At 40.8% G+C, this 16686-nt stretch overlaps 1 protein-coding gene across 2 annotated transcripts in view; it reads left to right on the top strand.

Moving 5' to 3' along the window:
• Positions 1-1008: 1008 nt before the first annotated feature.
• LPIN2 (lipin 2) overlaps positions 1009-16686 on the top strand; it is an 82909-nt gene continuing 67231 nt past the window's right edge. Inside the window, exon 1 of one of the 2 annotated variants that reach the window (XM_032311333.1) lies at positions 1009-1239. The gene's annotated coding sequence lies outside the window, so the exon portion shown is untranslated. Of the gene's footprint in view, positions 1240-1277; positions 1827-16686 lie in introns of those variants that run through there. The other variant, XM_032311334.1, reaches the window with a different exon arrangement.

Here is a 16686-nt window from a genome sequence, read left to right as displayed (position 1 = left end):
TTTTATTGATGTAGAAAGTGAGGATTCAGCTCTTTTTCTCTCTTCAATTCCACTTCTCCATAGAGGAGTAAAATGCTTTGAAATATTGGAAGAGAAATCCCAGTTCTTGTCTTTTAAAAATTTTATTTCGCTTGGAAGCCAATTGGAAGGCACAGAAAAGAGGAAACATTCTTGATGTGCTTGGGCCAGTGAAACTACCTAGTCTCCGTAGGGCCCTATTTAAGGATGGAGCAAAGCTTGGCAAATGCGAAAAAGGAGGCCAAGAAAGTTAGATGAGGAAGTGGCTGCCCGTGTTCCTTTCTTCATAACCACAGAGGGGCCCTGAGACTGGCAGCCGGTTTTCTGGGTCCTGGCACAGCCCAGCCACAGCACACTCCATCTGTGGGAAGAAATTTGCGGCCACCGGGCTCATCACGCAGAAGCTTTTCATGAATGCCTATTTTCCAAGATCCTCAAAGTTATATAAATTATCCCCGGAACGCATACTGAGAAATTAACTGACGTTTGGAAGTAACACATGCACTTCCATACATAACTTTTAATAATAACCTGCAAAAATATAAAAACCAGTGTGCAGTCATATACAGTTTTGGCAATCTCCCTCTAAAAAAGTGTATATTTAAATGTGTAGCGGGGCGGGGAGAGTAACCAAACAGGCTAAAAGTGGATTATAGAACATTCAACTGTATACCTTTTTTTGCATTTTAATATTTATTCTTTTTGACAGTAGGTATCGAAGTTCCACGGGGTTGCCATGGGGACCAGCAGAAACTTTTTTTTGGAAAAGTATACCTAGCGTTGAGCCGAGCAAGACGCCAGCGCTCCGGGCGGTGCAGAGAAGGGAACTAGCAGCCGCCAAGGCGCGTTTGGCTAGCGCGGGCCCGGGAAGGAGGCAGCTAGGGCGTCGCGCGGCCGGGAGGCGGCGGCCGAGCGCGGCGTCACGTGGTCGGGGAGGGGCCTGCGCGCAGCCCGCCCTCCAGCCGCTCGGCCGCCACAGCCGCCGCCGCCGGCGCCGCGTCCCATTCATGAGGGCCGCCCGGCTCGGCTGCGGCCCAGGCGGCTCCCGAGGCAGCGGCGGCGGCGGGCGCCCGGGCCTCGCGCGCGTCCTCAGCCGGCCCCGCCCCCTCAGCCTCCGGCGAGCCCGCCCTACCGGGCCGGTCCTCACTGTCGCCGTCCAGCCGCCGTCTCCCCTCGGCCGCCCGCGGGCGCCGGCGAGGGTCGGGAGCGGAGGCGCCGCAGGTAAGCGGACGCCCCGCCGGGTCCTCGCGCCACCGCGCGGCCCCCACGTCGCGGCTCGGCCTCCGCGGCGGGCGTCGCGTCTCTGCGCTCGCGGGCGGCCGGGGTCTCCCAACTCGGCGCGGTGCTGCCCTGCGGGGAGGCCGGGACCCCTGCCTCGCCGCCGCGTCACGCAGACACAGCCCCCAGCGGCGCCGCGGCAGGACGGGTTCGCAGGGTCGGCTGGGTTGGTGGGGGGAGCCGGGGCTGGCGGCTGCGGGGTCAGCGTGAGGAGGGGGACGTGAAGACTGACTGAAACATTCGGGTGCTCGCGGCGCAGCCCGAGGTGATGGTTACTTCAGAGCCCCCAGTTCGCGGGTTTCTGGCGTGGAGGCTGGAGCGGAGGCCGAAGTGACGCTTGGCCGAGCGGCGCCCGCCGAGGAAAGCGCGGCTGGAGGCCGCGTCTCCATCCCGCCCCCGGCCCTGGGGGAGGGGGCGCCCGAGGCACGTGATCCGCATTGAAGCCAGGACTGGGGAAGTTGCTGTTATTTCTCCCCCGCGGTTCGTTTGCCCCGCGCCTCCGCCTCCAGGTTGTAGACCCTGTCCTAAGCGTGAGTAGTTTTTCCCTTCTCATACCCCTGATCCCTCGGCAAATCTCAATTCGTACCGAACGCGTTACGGTAACAGTTTTATAGTAAGGGCTCCTCTCTCAACTTTAAACCTGGCGGATCACCATTTTCTTCACTCGCCTGAACAAATTAAGACTATTCTCATTGAGAATTTGGGATGACATTTTGAAGTCATAGTTCAGAAAAAACAGAGCCAGAAAGATCAGCCTTCCTTTTAGAAAGTGCTAGAAGCCTGAATATTTGAAAATGCTCTGAAGGATTCCTTAAGCCGCTATACTAATTTTAATGGTACATTTCGGGGTGATTTTCCAAACCTTTTTTTTTTTAAACTGAAAAAGAGTCTCTGTCTTGGTGTCAGGCCAGGCCCTGTTGAAGCTGTTTGCTCAGTAAAGATGCTCGCTAAGTGTTACTGTTTATTAAAATCTGGCCTGGCTGGTTCATAATGCTTTGACAATACAAAGTCGGTTTTTAAAATATATTTGAAATATTTACAAATTATTTAGTGGCCCATGTGGTTTACATATTGAAGGTCTGATACTAATCTTAGTGGTTTAAGAATGAAAAGAGTAGCAGATGCTGAGGTGGGGAGCGTCAGAGCCCACAAGGTGCAGGGGAAGTATTCTGGTGGTCCCCTAGTGCAGCATCCTCACTTTGCCTGAAGGGCAGTCAGCCAGGGGACCATACTCATCCAGAGTATAAAAAGTGGGCCTAAGGCCACCTATGAAAGAGCACTGGCCAATGCCTGCAGCTTCTTCCTTCCAGTTAAATGTACAGTTAATTGTGATCTGTCAGACTGAAGTATAAGTAAATGTTGATAGAGATGGCTGTACAATGCTAGAATTAAAAAGATAGGTTCTGTTTTAATATGTGATAGCACAGCTGAGAACCAACAGAGCAGCTTTATGTTTAAGAGGAACTGGAAATGGGACCATTTGAAAACCATTAAACAGTATAGTAAAGCCACTGTTAAGAAACAATTAATAGAGTCAGCTGGGCATTGTGTCCTTCATTGCTCCAAGAATGTAGCAATGAAGATACTCATCACCCTGTACTGTAATTTTTGGTTAATTGGGTGGACTGTCTCCGGCACTAGACTGAAGGTCCTTGAAGGCCAGGCAGGCTTTGGTAGCTGCCTACTACCAAATGCAGAGCCAGCTTTTAGAAAAACCAACGAGGAGGTCTGTTGAATAAAGGTAGGAAGCAGCAGTCAGTGTTTGTGTGTCCTTACCAGTGACCTGAGAGCTGGTGGCACTTCCTGAATGAGTTCACTCAACTTTCCTGAATTGTGAGCGTTGGTTGAATAATCCTGATGGTGCCACGCATTAGAGGTGGTAGAAGGTTAAATTAAGCTCATGACTATTATAGGGAACATTTTGCAATGTTTAGTTTAAATATTAATATTTAGTTTAAATATAGCTTGGTTCTCTGTGTCAACAGCTATTTCCTCTGGGTATGCTTTTTTTGTATACATTATTTCCTCATGTAAAGGAGCACAATAATACTTAGTTGGGAGCTTTGTCTTGGGAGATAGATTCAGCTGCCTGCATTAAGTGCTTAGTAATGTTAAGTTAGGACGTTTTTCTTTAAGTCTAACTTAAGCCCACCTGCCTTTAATTTAAATCCAGTCCTTTTACTCTGACTGTAATAGCTGTCACTGTGTGTGTGTGTGTGTGTGTGTGTGTGTGTGTGTGCGCGAGCACTTGCTCACTTATGCACTGACCAAGTCAATGGCTGGACAGTTGTTTGGGACATTTCTTTTGAAAGCCCATTTTTATCTGTTTTATTCCCTTCATTTATAATAAGATATAACACTTCTGGCTGAGCCCCAGAGTCTAAACTGTCATTTGCCTTCTTCATGATGAAATAACTCACAGGTTAGTAGGGAGAGCCTCCAGTTGGCAGAATCCTATCAAATTGTCTTATTAAAACTTTGAAAATAATTATTACAGGCTGGAGTAGTAAGCTTTATGGCTGTATCAGAAGGCCTTCAAGTAAGATTTTTTGGTGGCTTTCCTAGCAGTTAACTGCACTTTCTGGAATCCACCTCCCCTGCTGTCAGTTTCATTCTTTATTCTTTTTAGTAACACAGTATTAGTAACACTAAACACTTTACATGTGTACCCTCCTTACTCTTGAAGACAAATGTTGGGGCTCCTGGGTGGCTCAGTTGTTAAGTGTCTGCTTTCAGCTCTGGTCATGATTTCAGGGTCCTGGGATCTAGCCCCGTGTCTGACTCCCTGTTCAGAGAGGGGGTCTGTTCTCCCTCTCCCTCTGCCCCTCCTCCCCCTCTGTCTCTCTCTCTCTCAAATGAAATTTTCAAAAAAAAAAAAAAAAAAAAAAAAAAGACAAATGTGGGAGAAAACTACACTCAGCCCTGAGGTCCAGGTGGAACAACTAGGTGTCTCTGAGAGTCAATGGCAACCTGTGTGTGGTGGGGCCATTCCAGCCCTAAGCTCTAAGCTCCCTGTGACACCTTGCTCCTTACCATCCTCTGGAATCTAGGCCCAGATGGTCTGCCTCCGTTTTGAAATTCTGTGACTGGTTGATTCTGCTCTAAGTTTTCAGTCTATCAAAAAGGAAGAGAAGGAAAAAAAAAAAAAAAAAAAAGAATCTGTTAGGAGATCAGCTGTGTGGCAATGCAAGATAAAGTCCTGAATGTGACTTTGAGGATTAGAATGATGATAAGATACACAGTTTTCTAAATTAGGTTCACTGACTACAATGTAGATTATTTTTCCTCTAAAGCCCCTGAATACTAAATTTCTGTCATCCTATTTTTGTCAAGTTAGATTGGTGTTAAAATTATTACTAAGAAAATGAGGAAGAAAGGAGCTGGAAGTCATTGAACTTGTAAAGTGTAAGAGAACGGTTACAGCATTTGGCTCCTTTTGCTACCTTCATTTTACCTCTGTACAAAGAGAGTGTAGCTGAAAGTCCAGGTGGTTTACTTTAGAAGAAGGGTCTTTTAAGATTATTTTTATTTAGGTCAAATATGTGAATTGGGAGACTACATAAATGTGTTAGAAAAATGAAGGATTCACAGAAAGAGATCTTTTTAAAATCCACTTAGAATTTATGTAGCTATTTTTGTAATTTTTGAATTTAAAACTTTATTATGTGCTGTTTATATTTATCTGTAGTGTCCTGTATTTTCTAAACGAACCACCAAATTAGGCTTTTCTACCTTGGAGGAGAAGCATTGGCTCATAGGAAAGCCCATCTTGTGATGTTCAGGTAGCTATAGTATTGCCTTTATCCTATTTGTCAAATTTGAACAGTTTAGAAAGTCTTTATTTCTGTAGTTACTGTAGCTGATTTTATGAATAGCGACTTAGTTTCTTGCCTTTATTTTATTTTATATTCTTGCTTTTTGTGCCAGTTCTTTCAATTTTATTATGTAGTAATATGTATATTTGTCTGAACCGCCTCAGAATTTTTCAACCAAGCAAAGTATAAATAAAATTTAAATGATATATAAATTCCAAGTTGTTTTCAACTCCTGGCATCTTTATCTTTTCAGTTTAAGAATAGCCAGTGATCCATTCTCATCTATTTCAGCAAATACATTTTTCCCATCTCAGTTCTTTCATTTCAGTTTCCTCCCATCTCCACCTGCCCCAAACATTGAATCCATTTCAGTACTCTTTCCTTGATGAATTTCAGCTGTAGGAGGAGTTGATCTTGTGTTACTTTGTGTTTGTTCTTAAATCATCTGTGGCTTTCCTCTAGCTATTAATCTGCATTAGAGTAAATTAACTATTGTCTTCTTAATTTTCAGACTCTCCCTGTGGCCTTCTGGCAGCGCTAGTTTGCCTTCTTGCTGTAAACGTGGAACTAAGGGGAGGAATATGGGAGACACAGATTGTTGAATGGAAGTGATCAGAGGCTAGCCTGAAAGATTTGGCAGACTCTGGAAGAGAAAGTAGGATTTGAGGAGAGGAGCAAAGAACATTTACCCCACTCAGCCACCCAGGTGCCCCTAGGAGGAAAGAACCTTTAAATGGCAACACCTGAGGATAGGATCTGTTGATTTTAAAAGTAACTATGAGGGAGAAAGAGACAAAGGGATAGATCTTGGTAAATTGATGTGCAGAAAGCTCAAATAGAGTGAGCTGGGTTGGTTGTATAGACCTGTTACTCACAATGTAGTGGAAATTTTTTGAAGGTCTAGTGTGCTGTCTCTCTTTGTTTTGATTTTTAACTTTTTGGGTCACTTGTGACTTCAGTTGAAATTTTAAGTAACATCACAGGAGGTATAAAGGGACATGGATTTGAAGAGTTTAAGAAACATGATTAAAGGCATAGTATTTAAAAGAGAAAGGGTACCAGTATCTAGGTTTAAAAATTACTTGGTTTTGGTAGTCATAACTAAGTAATTATTAGATAAAGAGGAGAAGCTGAGCTTGGGGAAAGCATCTTTCAGTGATTTTATTCAGAGACAAAAAGATACGCGTATGGTACCAAGTAACTTTAGTGACCGAATTTCTGCTTTTACCTATTAAATAAAATGGAAGGGATAATTGATTTAAACATATTTTTTAAAACCTTGATTTTTAGCTCAAAATAAGATGTCTTTTTTATAGAAAGAATCATAAAAAATTCATTGGTTAATCTGGAATTGAGATCTACCTAAAAGCCTTTTTTATGCTTCTGAATAAACAGTGGAATTGTACAATTCCATGATGGTTCTGATCTATTCAGTGCATTATGATGTGACCAGAATTGCTCCTGGCAAGATACGTGTTTCCAGCAGTACTAGAGACTTGGTGTTTACTGATGAGGTGTCCAGATCAGTAGGTTTTGTCAGGTATTTGGGCATAATCTATTACATTTAGCCTTTCGGGGCACTTGGGTGGTTCAGTCAGTTAATTTCTACACAATTCTAGATTTTAGGGTTGTGAATTCAAGTCCTACATTGGACTTCATGGTGGGTGTGGAGCCTATTTAAAAAAGCATAAGAGATAAATATAAAAGATTCTCAGACAGCAAAACTATCAGATGGTGTGAATTATGAACTCTGAAGTGGAGCTCTTTGAATTATGCTATGATATTATCCCCAACACTTGTCTGTAAGTTTATGATCTTTGTCAAGTGATGTGCCTTTTTTCTGGACCAACGTAAGTCAATGAATGTTTGGTTTTACTGAAGAACCATAGGGAATATACTTTTTGTTTCCTTCAGGATATTAAGTGTAATTATTTTTTCTTTGTAAAATATTGCCCACATTTTATATCTTTTTAAATTACTTTAGTCGCAGCATTTTGGGGTGAGTAATATTTAGCTATTTGACATTAAAATTACAGTCATAACATGTTCACATATGAACTATATAGGAACAGGACTGATTTAGAGAAGTATCTAATACTTTCTAAATAGAAAGCTCTCTATTATATCTTCTTTTTTAAAGATTTTATTTATTTATTTATTTATTTATTTAGTGAGTGAGCAGAGTGGAGGGAGAAGAGGAAGGAGAGAGAGAGAATCTCTTAAGCAGACTACGTGCTGTGCTGAAAGTCCGGCTCTGGCTGGATCTCATGACCCTAAGAATGTGCCTTGAGCCAAAACCAAGAGTCAGATCCTTAACCGACTGTGCCACCCAGGGGCCCTGAAAGCTATCTGTTTTATAATTTAGAATGTCTATTAAACAAATGCTTTATAAAAAAGGAGTAATCTTTTGTTGTAGGGTTTTCTAACTGGTTCAACAAATTCAAAATATCCTGCCTAAGTAGCAGTGTTTGAAAAGTAAACTTTTGGAATTTTGGTGTCTTTATACACTGTCCACTGTGACTGGGTCCGTAAAAGGGTGCTTTTGCCTATTTTTTTTAGGTACACTGTTTCTAGGAGGTGTTTGATGTTTGTAAAAGATTATGGTTATTATTACAGTTACATGTTTGAACACCTTTGGGTGAGATATTATGCTTTACATAAATTATCTCTTAAGAGACACAACAACCCTGCATGGTAGAGGTAGTAGCTGCATTTTTAGGTGAAGACAGTAAAGCTGAAAGAGATTTGCCAAAGGCGTGCAACTGTGTTGATGTTGACCTCATTTCATTCCCCTTGCTCCCCTGCCACCATGCTGTCCAAGGACGGTAAGAATTCTCATGAACCTGATTGATGTGCTTAAAACAATTTGGAGGTTTTTTGTTTTTTTTTTTTAATTAGGTAGAGCTGGAGAACTTACTCTTAACATTAGCATCTATAAGCTGCTAATAGAAGGATAGCACCTGCTGTGTGGGAGCCTTGGGTTTCTCGAAATCATTTATGTATGCAAAACCAACCATGTTAAGAGAAAGGCCAGCCAAGAAAACAGTAGAAGTGACCTGGTTGCACCACACCTTCTTGGGATCTGCCCCAGAATGAGTTGTACGAAAGGAAGCTGATGCTCCTCTGCCTGCCTTCTGTAATATGACCATATCCCTGGGCTGAGTTTGGATCTGATGTTTAAAACATGGCTCCTAAACTCAAGCTAAATTTTGGTCTCAGACTCAGCTTGAGAGGAAGGCAGTTCTTTTTAGTGTTGGGAGGAAGAAATGGGCTCAGTTGGACTTTTGAGACCTGGGATGTCGCTATACAACATGATGTCTTCTTGAAGGATTTTCCCTGGTAATTTTGATTATTCCTCATATGTGAAGTGTACTCCATAATCCCTGGGTTATGTGGGACTGGACTGTGTGTAGGAGCCCTGAGTTAAAACATTTCAGAGTTGAACAGAACTTCCAGCTTCTTAACTCCATGTGGTAACACTTGTCCCATCACATTGTGGGTAGCCTGCCTGAATCTTCTAATACTGTTGAGTATCTGAGTTTGTATTTTTGAACAGATTTGTATTTTATGAATTGGCACTTTCTTCACTATATTATTGTACTCACTTGGTAACTACATCTGCAGATAGGATTCTCTCTGATGGAATTTTAATGGTATTTTACTTACTGTAATTGAATAAATAAGTGATTTGGCATATTTATGAACTCTTAAGTACAGAATAACTTCTCATTAAACAGAAATATATTCATAGATCTTTAGGAATTCCCAAATTCATGATTACATGTTTGGCATATAGTTACTCAGTTGTCTCTTCTGTAATATGGAGATAACAATACCTACTGATAGCCTGATTTTGAGGATTAGATGAGGTTGTGTCATAGGAGAATTAAGTAAGTCTATTTCTGTATCAAGCAAACTTTTATAAAACCAGGTTGGGAGAGATTGTGAAGGGAGTACTGCATGAGAGATTGAAAGTGAGTCAAAGGAAGTATCTTGGAGTGAACTTCTGTGCTTATATTTTTGTTAGCATGAGAATATATTTAGTTGAAAGATGTTTGTGTTTGCTTAAAACTTCCTTGACCCAGAACTTTTACCTCTATAGTATTAAAATAGAAAATTTATTTTTATTAGCAATTTTGTATATAAGCTTTATGTACAACATATGTTTGCACATTTAAGCCTTGTGATTTTTGCCATCATTGCATCTCTTGCTCTTTGAATTTTGTTGTCTAAGACTATAAGTGGAGCCCTTTCATTGTGGCTGGAAAGCAGAACTGTCCTCTATATCCACTGTATATAGTGCAGAGGAATGCTTTAACTAAACAAAAAACTGTTGCTGACTAATTCATAAAATCTCTAACATTTTTCTATAAATTTTAATAGCTGATTATCATTAAAATTTCCTTAGATAAACCTACATGAAATTTCATTTTCTACTATCTGAAAAATATCAATAAACCTATTGGTTAATGGTGGAAATTTAAAAAAATCTTTTGAGTGTCATCCTTTTCATTGTTGGCTAAAGTTTTTGCTAGTATCTTTGACATAGAAAGAAAAGGGCTTCTGTGTTAGGACATTTCCCTTTTCCAAGTGAATGAACTAGATGACTTAATAAGAATTTTATATTTTTAAATTTCCTGGTTCATTTGTTTTGTTTTAATGAGACATACCTAAAGCTCGGTGCTAATGCTGAGAGCTGGAATAGAGTTTTCCTAATTAAAAGCAAAACAAAACAAAAACCCACAGTGCTCATATTTGGAGGTTTGGTTTTTTTTCTCCAGTTTTTATTCCTCATAGATGAGGTTCTTTATTGTAAGGCTGCATCAGATGATAGTTCTATTCATCTTTTAATTTTTTTCATTTTTTACACTTTTAAGTATACTTTATATCTAAAAATTCAGATAAATTCAGATATTACTTTGAGATATATAATGAAGAATACCAGTCTCTCACTGCTGATTACTGCTTTCAACTCCTTTTTAAAATATATTTTTTAAAAGATTTTATTTATTTGGCAGAGATCACAAGTAGGCAGAGAGAGAGGGGGAAGCAGGCTCCCTGCCGAGCATAGAGCCCCATGCGGGGCTCAACCAGGACCCTGAGATCGTGACCTAAGCTGAAGGCAGAGGCTTAACCCACTGAGCCACCCAGGCACCCCACTTTCAACTCTTTTTATGTATTTCTTGTGAGCTTTAATTCCATGGGTGTATGCCTAAACTACTGCAGCTTGTTTTTTAGGTTTTAGACATTCTGTGTGGATTTCCTTCTATGCTAGATGAGAATTCATCTCTTACATAACCCTCACACGCTTTTCCTTATATTATAATATTTAAAGTTCTCAATATTCAGGATTTATGTTTTCATGGCCAAGTACTGTGTAAAACTAAGCCTATGCAACGATTTTATTTCTTCACCAGTTCAAATTTTTGTTTTCATTGAAGTTAATTGTTTTATTGGGATTAATCACAGATTCAGGCCACCAGTTTCTGACAGTTACAAGACTTGAGTATTGAACTCACCTGCATCCCATTAAATTCTCACCTATGCCGGGCCTTCTTTCTCATAGATAGTTTTCTGTCAGCCTGCTTCCTCATTTTGGTGGGACATCCCCCTTTAGCTTTTTTTTTTTTTTTTTTTTTAAAGATTTTATTTATTTATTTGACAGAGAGAGATCACAAGTAGGCAGAGAGGCAGGCAGAGAGAGAGAGGAGGAAGCAGGCTCCCTGCTGAGCAGAGAGCCCAATGCGGGACTCGATCCCAGGACCCTGAGATCATGACCTGAGCCGAAGGTAGCGGCTTAACCCACTGAGCCACCCAGGCAGAGGGTTCACAGGACGTCAATTCTGAGACCTTACCTGTCTGAAAACTTATTCTAGCTTCATACTTAATTGGTAGGCTGGCTTTGGAATGCTAGAGTGGAAATAGTTTTCCTTTAGAATTTTGATTTGTTTACTCTTGGGAAATACCAGGCTTTTTAATTTCTCTTTCTCTCTCCTTCGCTCTCTTTCTATCCTTTCCCTTTCTCTTCCAGTTTTGCTTTTCTGTTTTTTATTTTTAGCAATTTTATCTCTTTTTAAATTCTCTCCTCCTTCTCATATTTTGATGAAATGCCTTCATTTGTGATTTGCAGCCTTCGTCCCTGTACCATCACTCTGAGGGAGTGACTGGAACACTGGGAAATGCCCTCCTCACCTGGCTTCATGGTGGACCCACAGTCCTGGCCTTGCTTTGTACACTCATGCCTGGCTAGTGGGCATGTTTGTTATGTTAGTCTCTGTAAGAAGGATAGAAGAACACTCAATATGTGGATGTTGCTCCAATCTGATGAAGCCTTATCCCCACAAGCAGAATCATCTGCAGCTCTGTGTCCTCATGAGAAGTTTGGAAGGTAGCTGGCATTGAGATGCTCTACCTCTGATTGAAAGTACAGTGTGTGTCCTGCTTTGTATAGCCGTGCCCACATGTTGATTTCTGAATCCTTTGCCCTTAAACTTCAGAGCCTTTAACATGGTCTGTTGGCATCTTTCCATTGTGACTGCCTTTGGTGGAGCCTGCTACAGTGCACATACCTCTCCACCTGGTGCTGGGTACTTGGTAGGAATTCTCAATTTGGAAAATTGTGTTTTTGACTCTGGGAAATTGTCTTATAGTTGTAATGCCTTTTTTTTTTTTTTTTTTTTAACATACTTCTACCAGTGTGGGCGCTTGTTTTGAGCACTGCCTCTCTTTCTGATCCTCCATTTTTTTTTCCTCCATCCATTTTTTTGTCTTTCAAAAACTTGACCACCTTTCATTTTCTGTCATTTCCTCCAAACTTTCTCTTTGTACTTGTGAGTTACCCCTTTTGTATTTCTTTACTATTATAGTGTATAACAAAGTACCACAGATTGGATGGTTTAAACAATAGGAAAATTTATCGTCTCTCAGTTCTGGAGGCTGTACGTCTGAAATCAAACTGTCGGCAGGGTTAGGTCCTTCTGAAGCCTATAGGGAAAAATCTCTTCATGCCCCTCTCCTAACTTCTGGTGGCTAGCTGGCAATTTTTGGCATTTTTTAGCTTGTAGATACAGTACCCTGATTTCTGCCTTCATGGTCACATGGTATTCTGTGTGGGGGGGGGGGCAAGCTTCCCCTTTTTCTAAGGAAGCCAGTCAGATTGGTTTAGAGTCCACCCTGATGATCTCATTTTAACCTGATTACCTCCATAATTATCTTATTTCCAAATAAGTTCACATTTTGAGATATTGAGAGTTAAAACTTCAACTTAGCGGTTTTGGGGACACAGTTCAACTCTGAATGATGGGTTTTAAGAGGGAGTGAAGATAAGTATATGACATCCTTTGTATTCATCAGAATGTGTAGTTATCATAATATTTATAAAGACTCTAAATCACATCTGTCTTCACTGAAGATCAGAAAGCAACTCTCAGGAAGTAATTTTTAGATTGAAGTTGGTGATTTTTGACCAGATTGATGTGACTGTTAAATTTCTGCTGGTTTCCTGAATGTTTAACTACTTAGTATTTGAGTTACCTGATTTGCCACCCTTGCTTTGTTTCTAAAGTAGTTTGGAGGTTAGCAACATGATTACAGCAGTGTCTGGTGAGAAAGTAAATCTTAAGTATATCATGACATAGCCAGGTTCCGATGCTGTCTCCTGTGTTAATTGTACTCTTTGTTTTTCAGATCTGAACCTTCCTGAGTTGAGTTTGATTTTATGAGTTCTGTCATACATCTCTTTTGGTTTTGGTTCCTCAGTCCCTTTACTTAAAGTAAGGGCTGAAGCTTTAGCCTTTCCCACCCTTCATTACTTTCTGGCAACATCACTCTCTTTATTTTCCTTTATAATAGTTATCCCAGCCTGGAATTTTACTTTATTTTTTATTATTATTTTTAAGTATTTTATTTATTTGTCAGGGAGAGAGAGCAAGCAGGGGGAGCAGCAGGCAGAAGGAGAAACAGGCTCCCCGCTGAGCAAGGAGCCCAATGCTGGACTCAATCCCAAGACCCCAGGATCATGACTCAAGCCGAATGCAGATGCCCAACTGACTGAGCCACCTAGGCGTCCCTATTTTTTATTTTTATTTTTTTTTAAATTTCTTGTCTCTCTTTCTCTGTTAGAATCTAAGTACTGTGAGAGCAGGCACCTCATCAGCCAGGTTCACTGCTTGATCTCAGCTCAGAATCTAGAGTAGTGCCTAATATGTTAAAGTAGATACTGCTTTTAAACAGGTCATTGAGTTGAAGTAAGCTTTATTTCCCAACATTCCAAATGTTGCTTCACTGAGTTGCTGTTGCTCTTGGGGAGGTCCTTCTCTCTTGTTGCAGTAGCTCAGTGTACAAGCCCACTTGTTAGAACACAGTGGTACAGCCTTACCTGGCATTTGTTTTGCAGAGCTACCTAAAACTAGGCCATAACTCAAACTGGAGTGATGGATGGCTCTTAACAGTTGTGGTGCAGTTGGCAATGGCTGCTGTCTCCACAGCTTCTCCCTTTATGCACCCAGATGTCCCCCCAGGCTGGTAGAGGGCGGTCCCCCCCTAACATTTCTGAAAATTCTACTAGGGTCCCAGTAGTAGTTCGCAATAAAGCAAGGCCTGAAATTTGAAAGCTGTGTTTTTATTGGCTTCTGGTGGAAGACTCTCATCCATCTCCACAGCCTCTCCCAGTTTCCTCAGGAGCCTCTGCAAACACCAGTATGGGATTCCTGGAATTGGGAGCGTGTTCTCTGCATGGCTGCACAGGAGTTCACATCCCTGCTTCTTGACCTCATGGTTGTCCTGTTCCGTTTAAATGAGACAGACCCAGGCAGTTCCAAAGAGAAGAATGAAGAACTGGTGAATTTGTGCTTCCTGATCTAAAACGTGTTTCCCTGGGAAACAGGCAGGGGGTTGCTGCATTCCTGAGAGTTAAATGCAAGACAGATTACAAGCGTTGTTAAAAACTGAATATGTGTTACTGGAGCTGGTCACTTTCATTATTCAGTTATGTAAGTGGATGGATTGGCACTTTTTCCCCCTTGTTTCTTTTTTATTAGTATGCTACCAGTAATCAAGGAAGATTTTTCTCTCCACCTACAGTAGGAGTCACTGAAAGATGGTTGATGCAGTGTGTGAGGTTGGTCAAACTGTATGCAGCAGAAGTCACATTTAACTAGCATTGTGGCACTGTCTTGATTTCATCATGGTACCCTGAAGGGTTATAGGGAAATGCCTTGGCTTCTTTTTTTTTTTTTTAATTTTTAATTTTTTAATAAACATATAATGTATTTTTAGCCCCAGGGGTACAGGTCTGTGAATTGCCAGGTTTACACACTTCACAGCACTCACCATAGCACATACCCTCCCCAATGTCCATAACCCCACCACCCTCTCCCGACCCCCCTCCCCCCAGCAACCCTCAGTTTGTTTTGTGAGATTAAGAGTCTGTTATGGTTTGTCTCCCTCCTGATCCCATCTTGTTTCATTTATTCCTTTCCTCCCCCCCAAGCCCCCCACGTTGCAAATCCACTTCCTTATATCAGGGCAATCATATGATAGTTGTCTTTCTCCAGTTGACTTACTTCGCTAAGCATAATACCCTCTAGGTCCAACCACATCGTTGCAAATGGTAAGATTTCATTTCTTTTGATGGCTGTGTAGTATTCCATTGTAGAGAGATATATATATATATATATATATATATATATACCACATCATCTTTATCCATTCATCTGTTAATGGACATCTAGGTTCTTTCCATAGTTTGGCTATTGTGGACATTGCCGCTATAAACATTCGGGTGCATGAGCCCCTTTGAATCACTACATTTGTATCTTTAGGGTAAATACCCAGTAGTGCAATTGCTGGGTCATAAGGTAGCTCTATTTTCAACTTTTTGAGGAACCTCCATGCTGTTTTCCAGAGTGGTTGCACCAGCTTGCAGGAAATGGCTTGGCATTTTGATGGTGCTCCACAGGTGATTGCTATAGCTTTGATCTCACTAATATCCCTTTGAATTTCAGTTAGGTTTAGAAAATATAAGCTCCAAAAATGAAGTATAAATATTCATGAAATGTTGAATCCAGTATCTGTCATGCAAAAGTTAACATTTACCTTTGAAATTCGTAGGCAATTTTGAGAACCTTGTGCCTGTAAGTTTTCTGAAAAACAAATGACGCTCTCTGTGTCATGTGAAATAGATATGGTTCACTTGTCTTGGGATATATGTATGGTTTCTGATAGATGCATACGTGCAGACAATCCTGGGATGTGAGCAAATAGTCATTTCTTTCCTGCATCCTCACAGTGCCTGTTGGGATGGGGGTGATAGATAATGACGATTGATGGACATTATTCACGAGGAAAAATACTGTTTAAATAAAAGAGACTACATATTATGAAGTTTGAAGTTCACGCATAAGATCTAATACAAGTATTCCGTTTTCCATCCCATTATAAATGAATAATAAAGAAACTGTTGATGCTTCTGTTAAAAAACGTAACTGTGGAGGAATATGACTAAAAATTTATCCAATCAAATAAATGTACATTGCCCACTTTAGTGCGATGTGTGCATTTCAATGATCCTGTCATTCTTAAAACATTTTTAAGTTGCTTTCAGTCTTGAAATATATCATTTTATGCTCAGTAGTGGAAGGTCTTTACCCCTCAAGGTAGGTAAGGCTTTGCAAAATTGCCAGAAGTCATTTAGAATAGCATCCGGTGGATCATGCATGTCAGAGAGATGAATAATAATCTTTGCTGTTTAAGAGTTGTGACCATATAGTAATGATTTTTATCTTGTGTAGTGCCTAAATTTAAGGTCTTTCAGAAAAAAAGAAGAAAGGGGCATATCGATGGGATCAATTTATTATAGCCTTCGGAAGTATTTAATTTAAAAGACAGTCTTCATGTTAAATAGAGTTAGATAGGGTGTTAATGTGACTAAACAGTTTTACACCAGAACTTGGAAGACAGAAATACATTGAGGAAGTTGCCTTAGGGAGGCGGGTCTGATTTGAACCCAATGTAGTGTAGATGTCTGGGGGTAGCTGGATCTAACAGTTTTTATCTTAAGTCCATTCCCTATACCCCTAGAATTCTTCTGACCCATGTTAGTCTTATTTTGGCTATTTGGGGATGGAATGTGAATAATACTATTTGAACAAGGATGCCAAGGGGTGGGCCTTAGGGAATCAGAGGAAGGTATCAAAAGCTAAAACAAAGAGATAAAAAAGAGCTGTTGAATGAAGTAGAAATTAGATCATAAGTCATTTGTTTACATTCTGTGTCCCTCAGTAAATAGCTCCTGGATGGCAGGGATTCAGGTCTACCAGTCATCTGTTAGGCACCTGTATGGCATAGGTCTTGAAAGTATTCAGTACATTGCATTTTAATGAAAAGAAAGAATTAAGCACTTAATAGTTTACAGGTGGTACCTCATTGAGTCTTAGAAGCAGTCCTGTGTGGTAAGTTTGGTGACTCCAACTCTATGGAGGGGTCATAGGAAGCTCCAGTTGAGCTGAAGCTCAAAGAAAGGGTAAGTACTGGAGATATTTAGTAAGTAGTAGAGATGTAATTTCAAATTCTATTG

This window comes from Mustela erminea, chromosome 13, assembly GCF_009829155.1.
Source record: "Mustela erminea isolate mMusErm1 chromosome 13, mMusErm1.Pri, whole genome shotgun sequence".
In the NCBI taxonomy this organism is placed as follows: domain Eukaryota; kingdom Metazoa; phylum Chordata; class Mammalia; order Carnivora; family Mustelidae; genus Mustela; species Mustela erminea.
The sequence above is the reverse complement of the archived record's forward strand: the minus strand, read 5'-3'. Positions and strand labels throughout refer to the sequence as shown.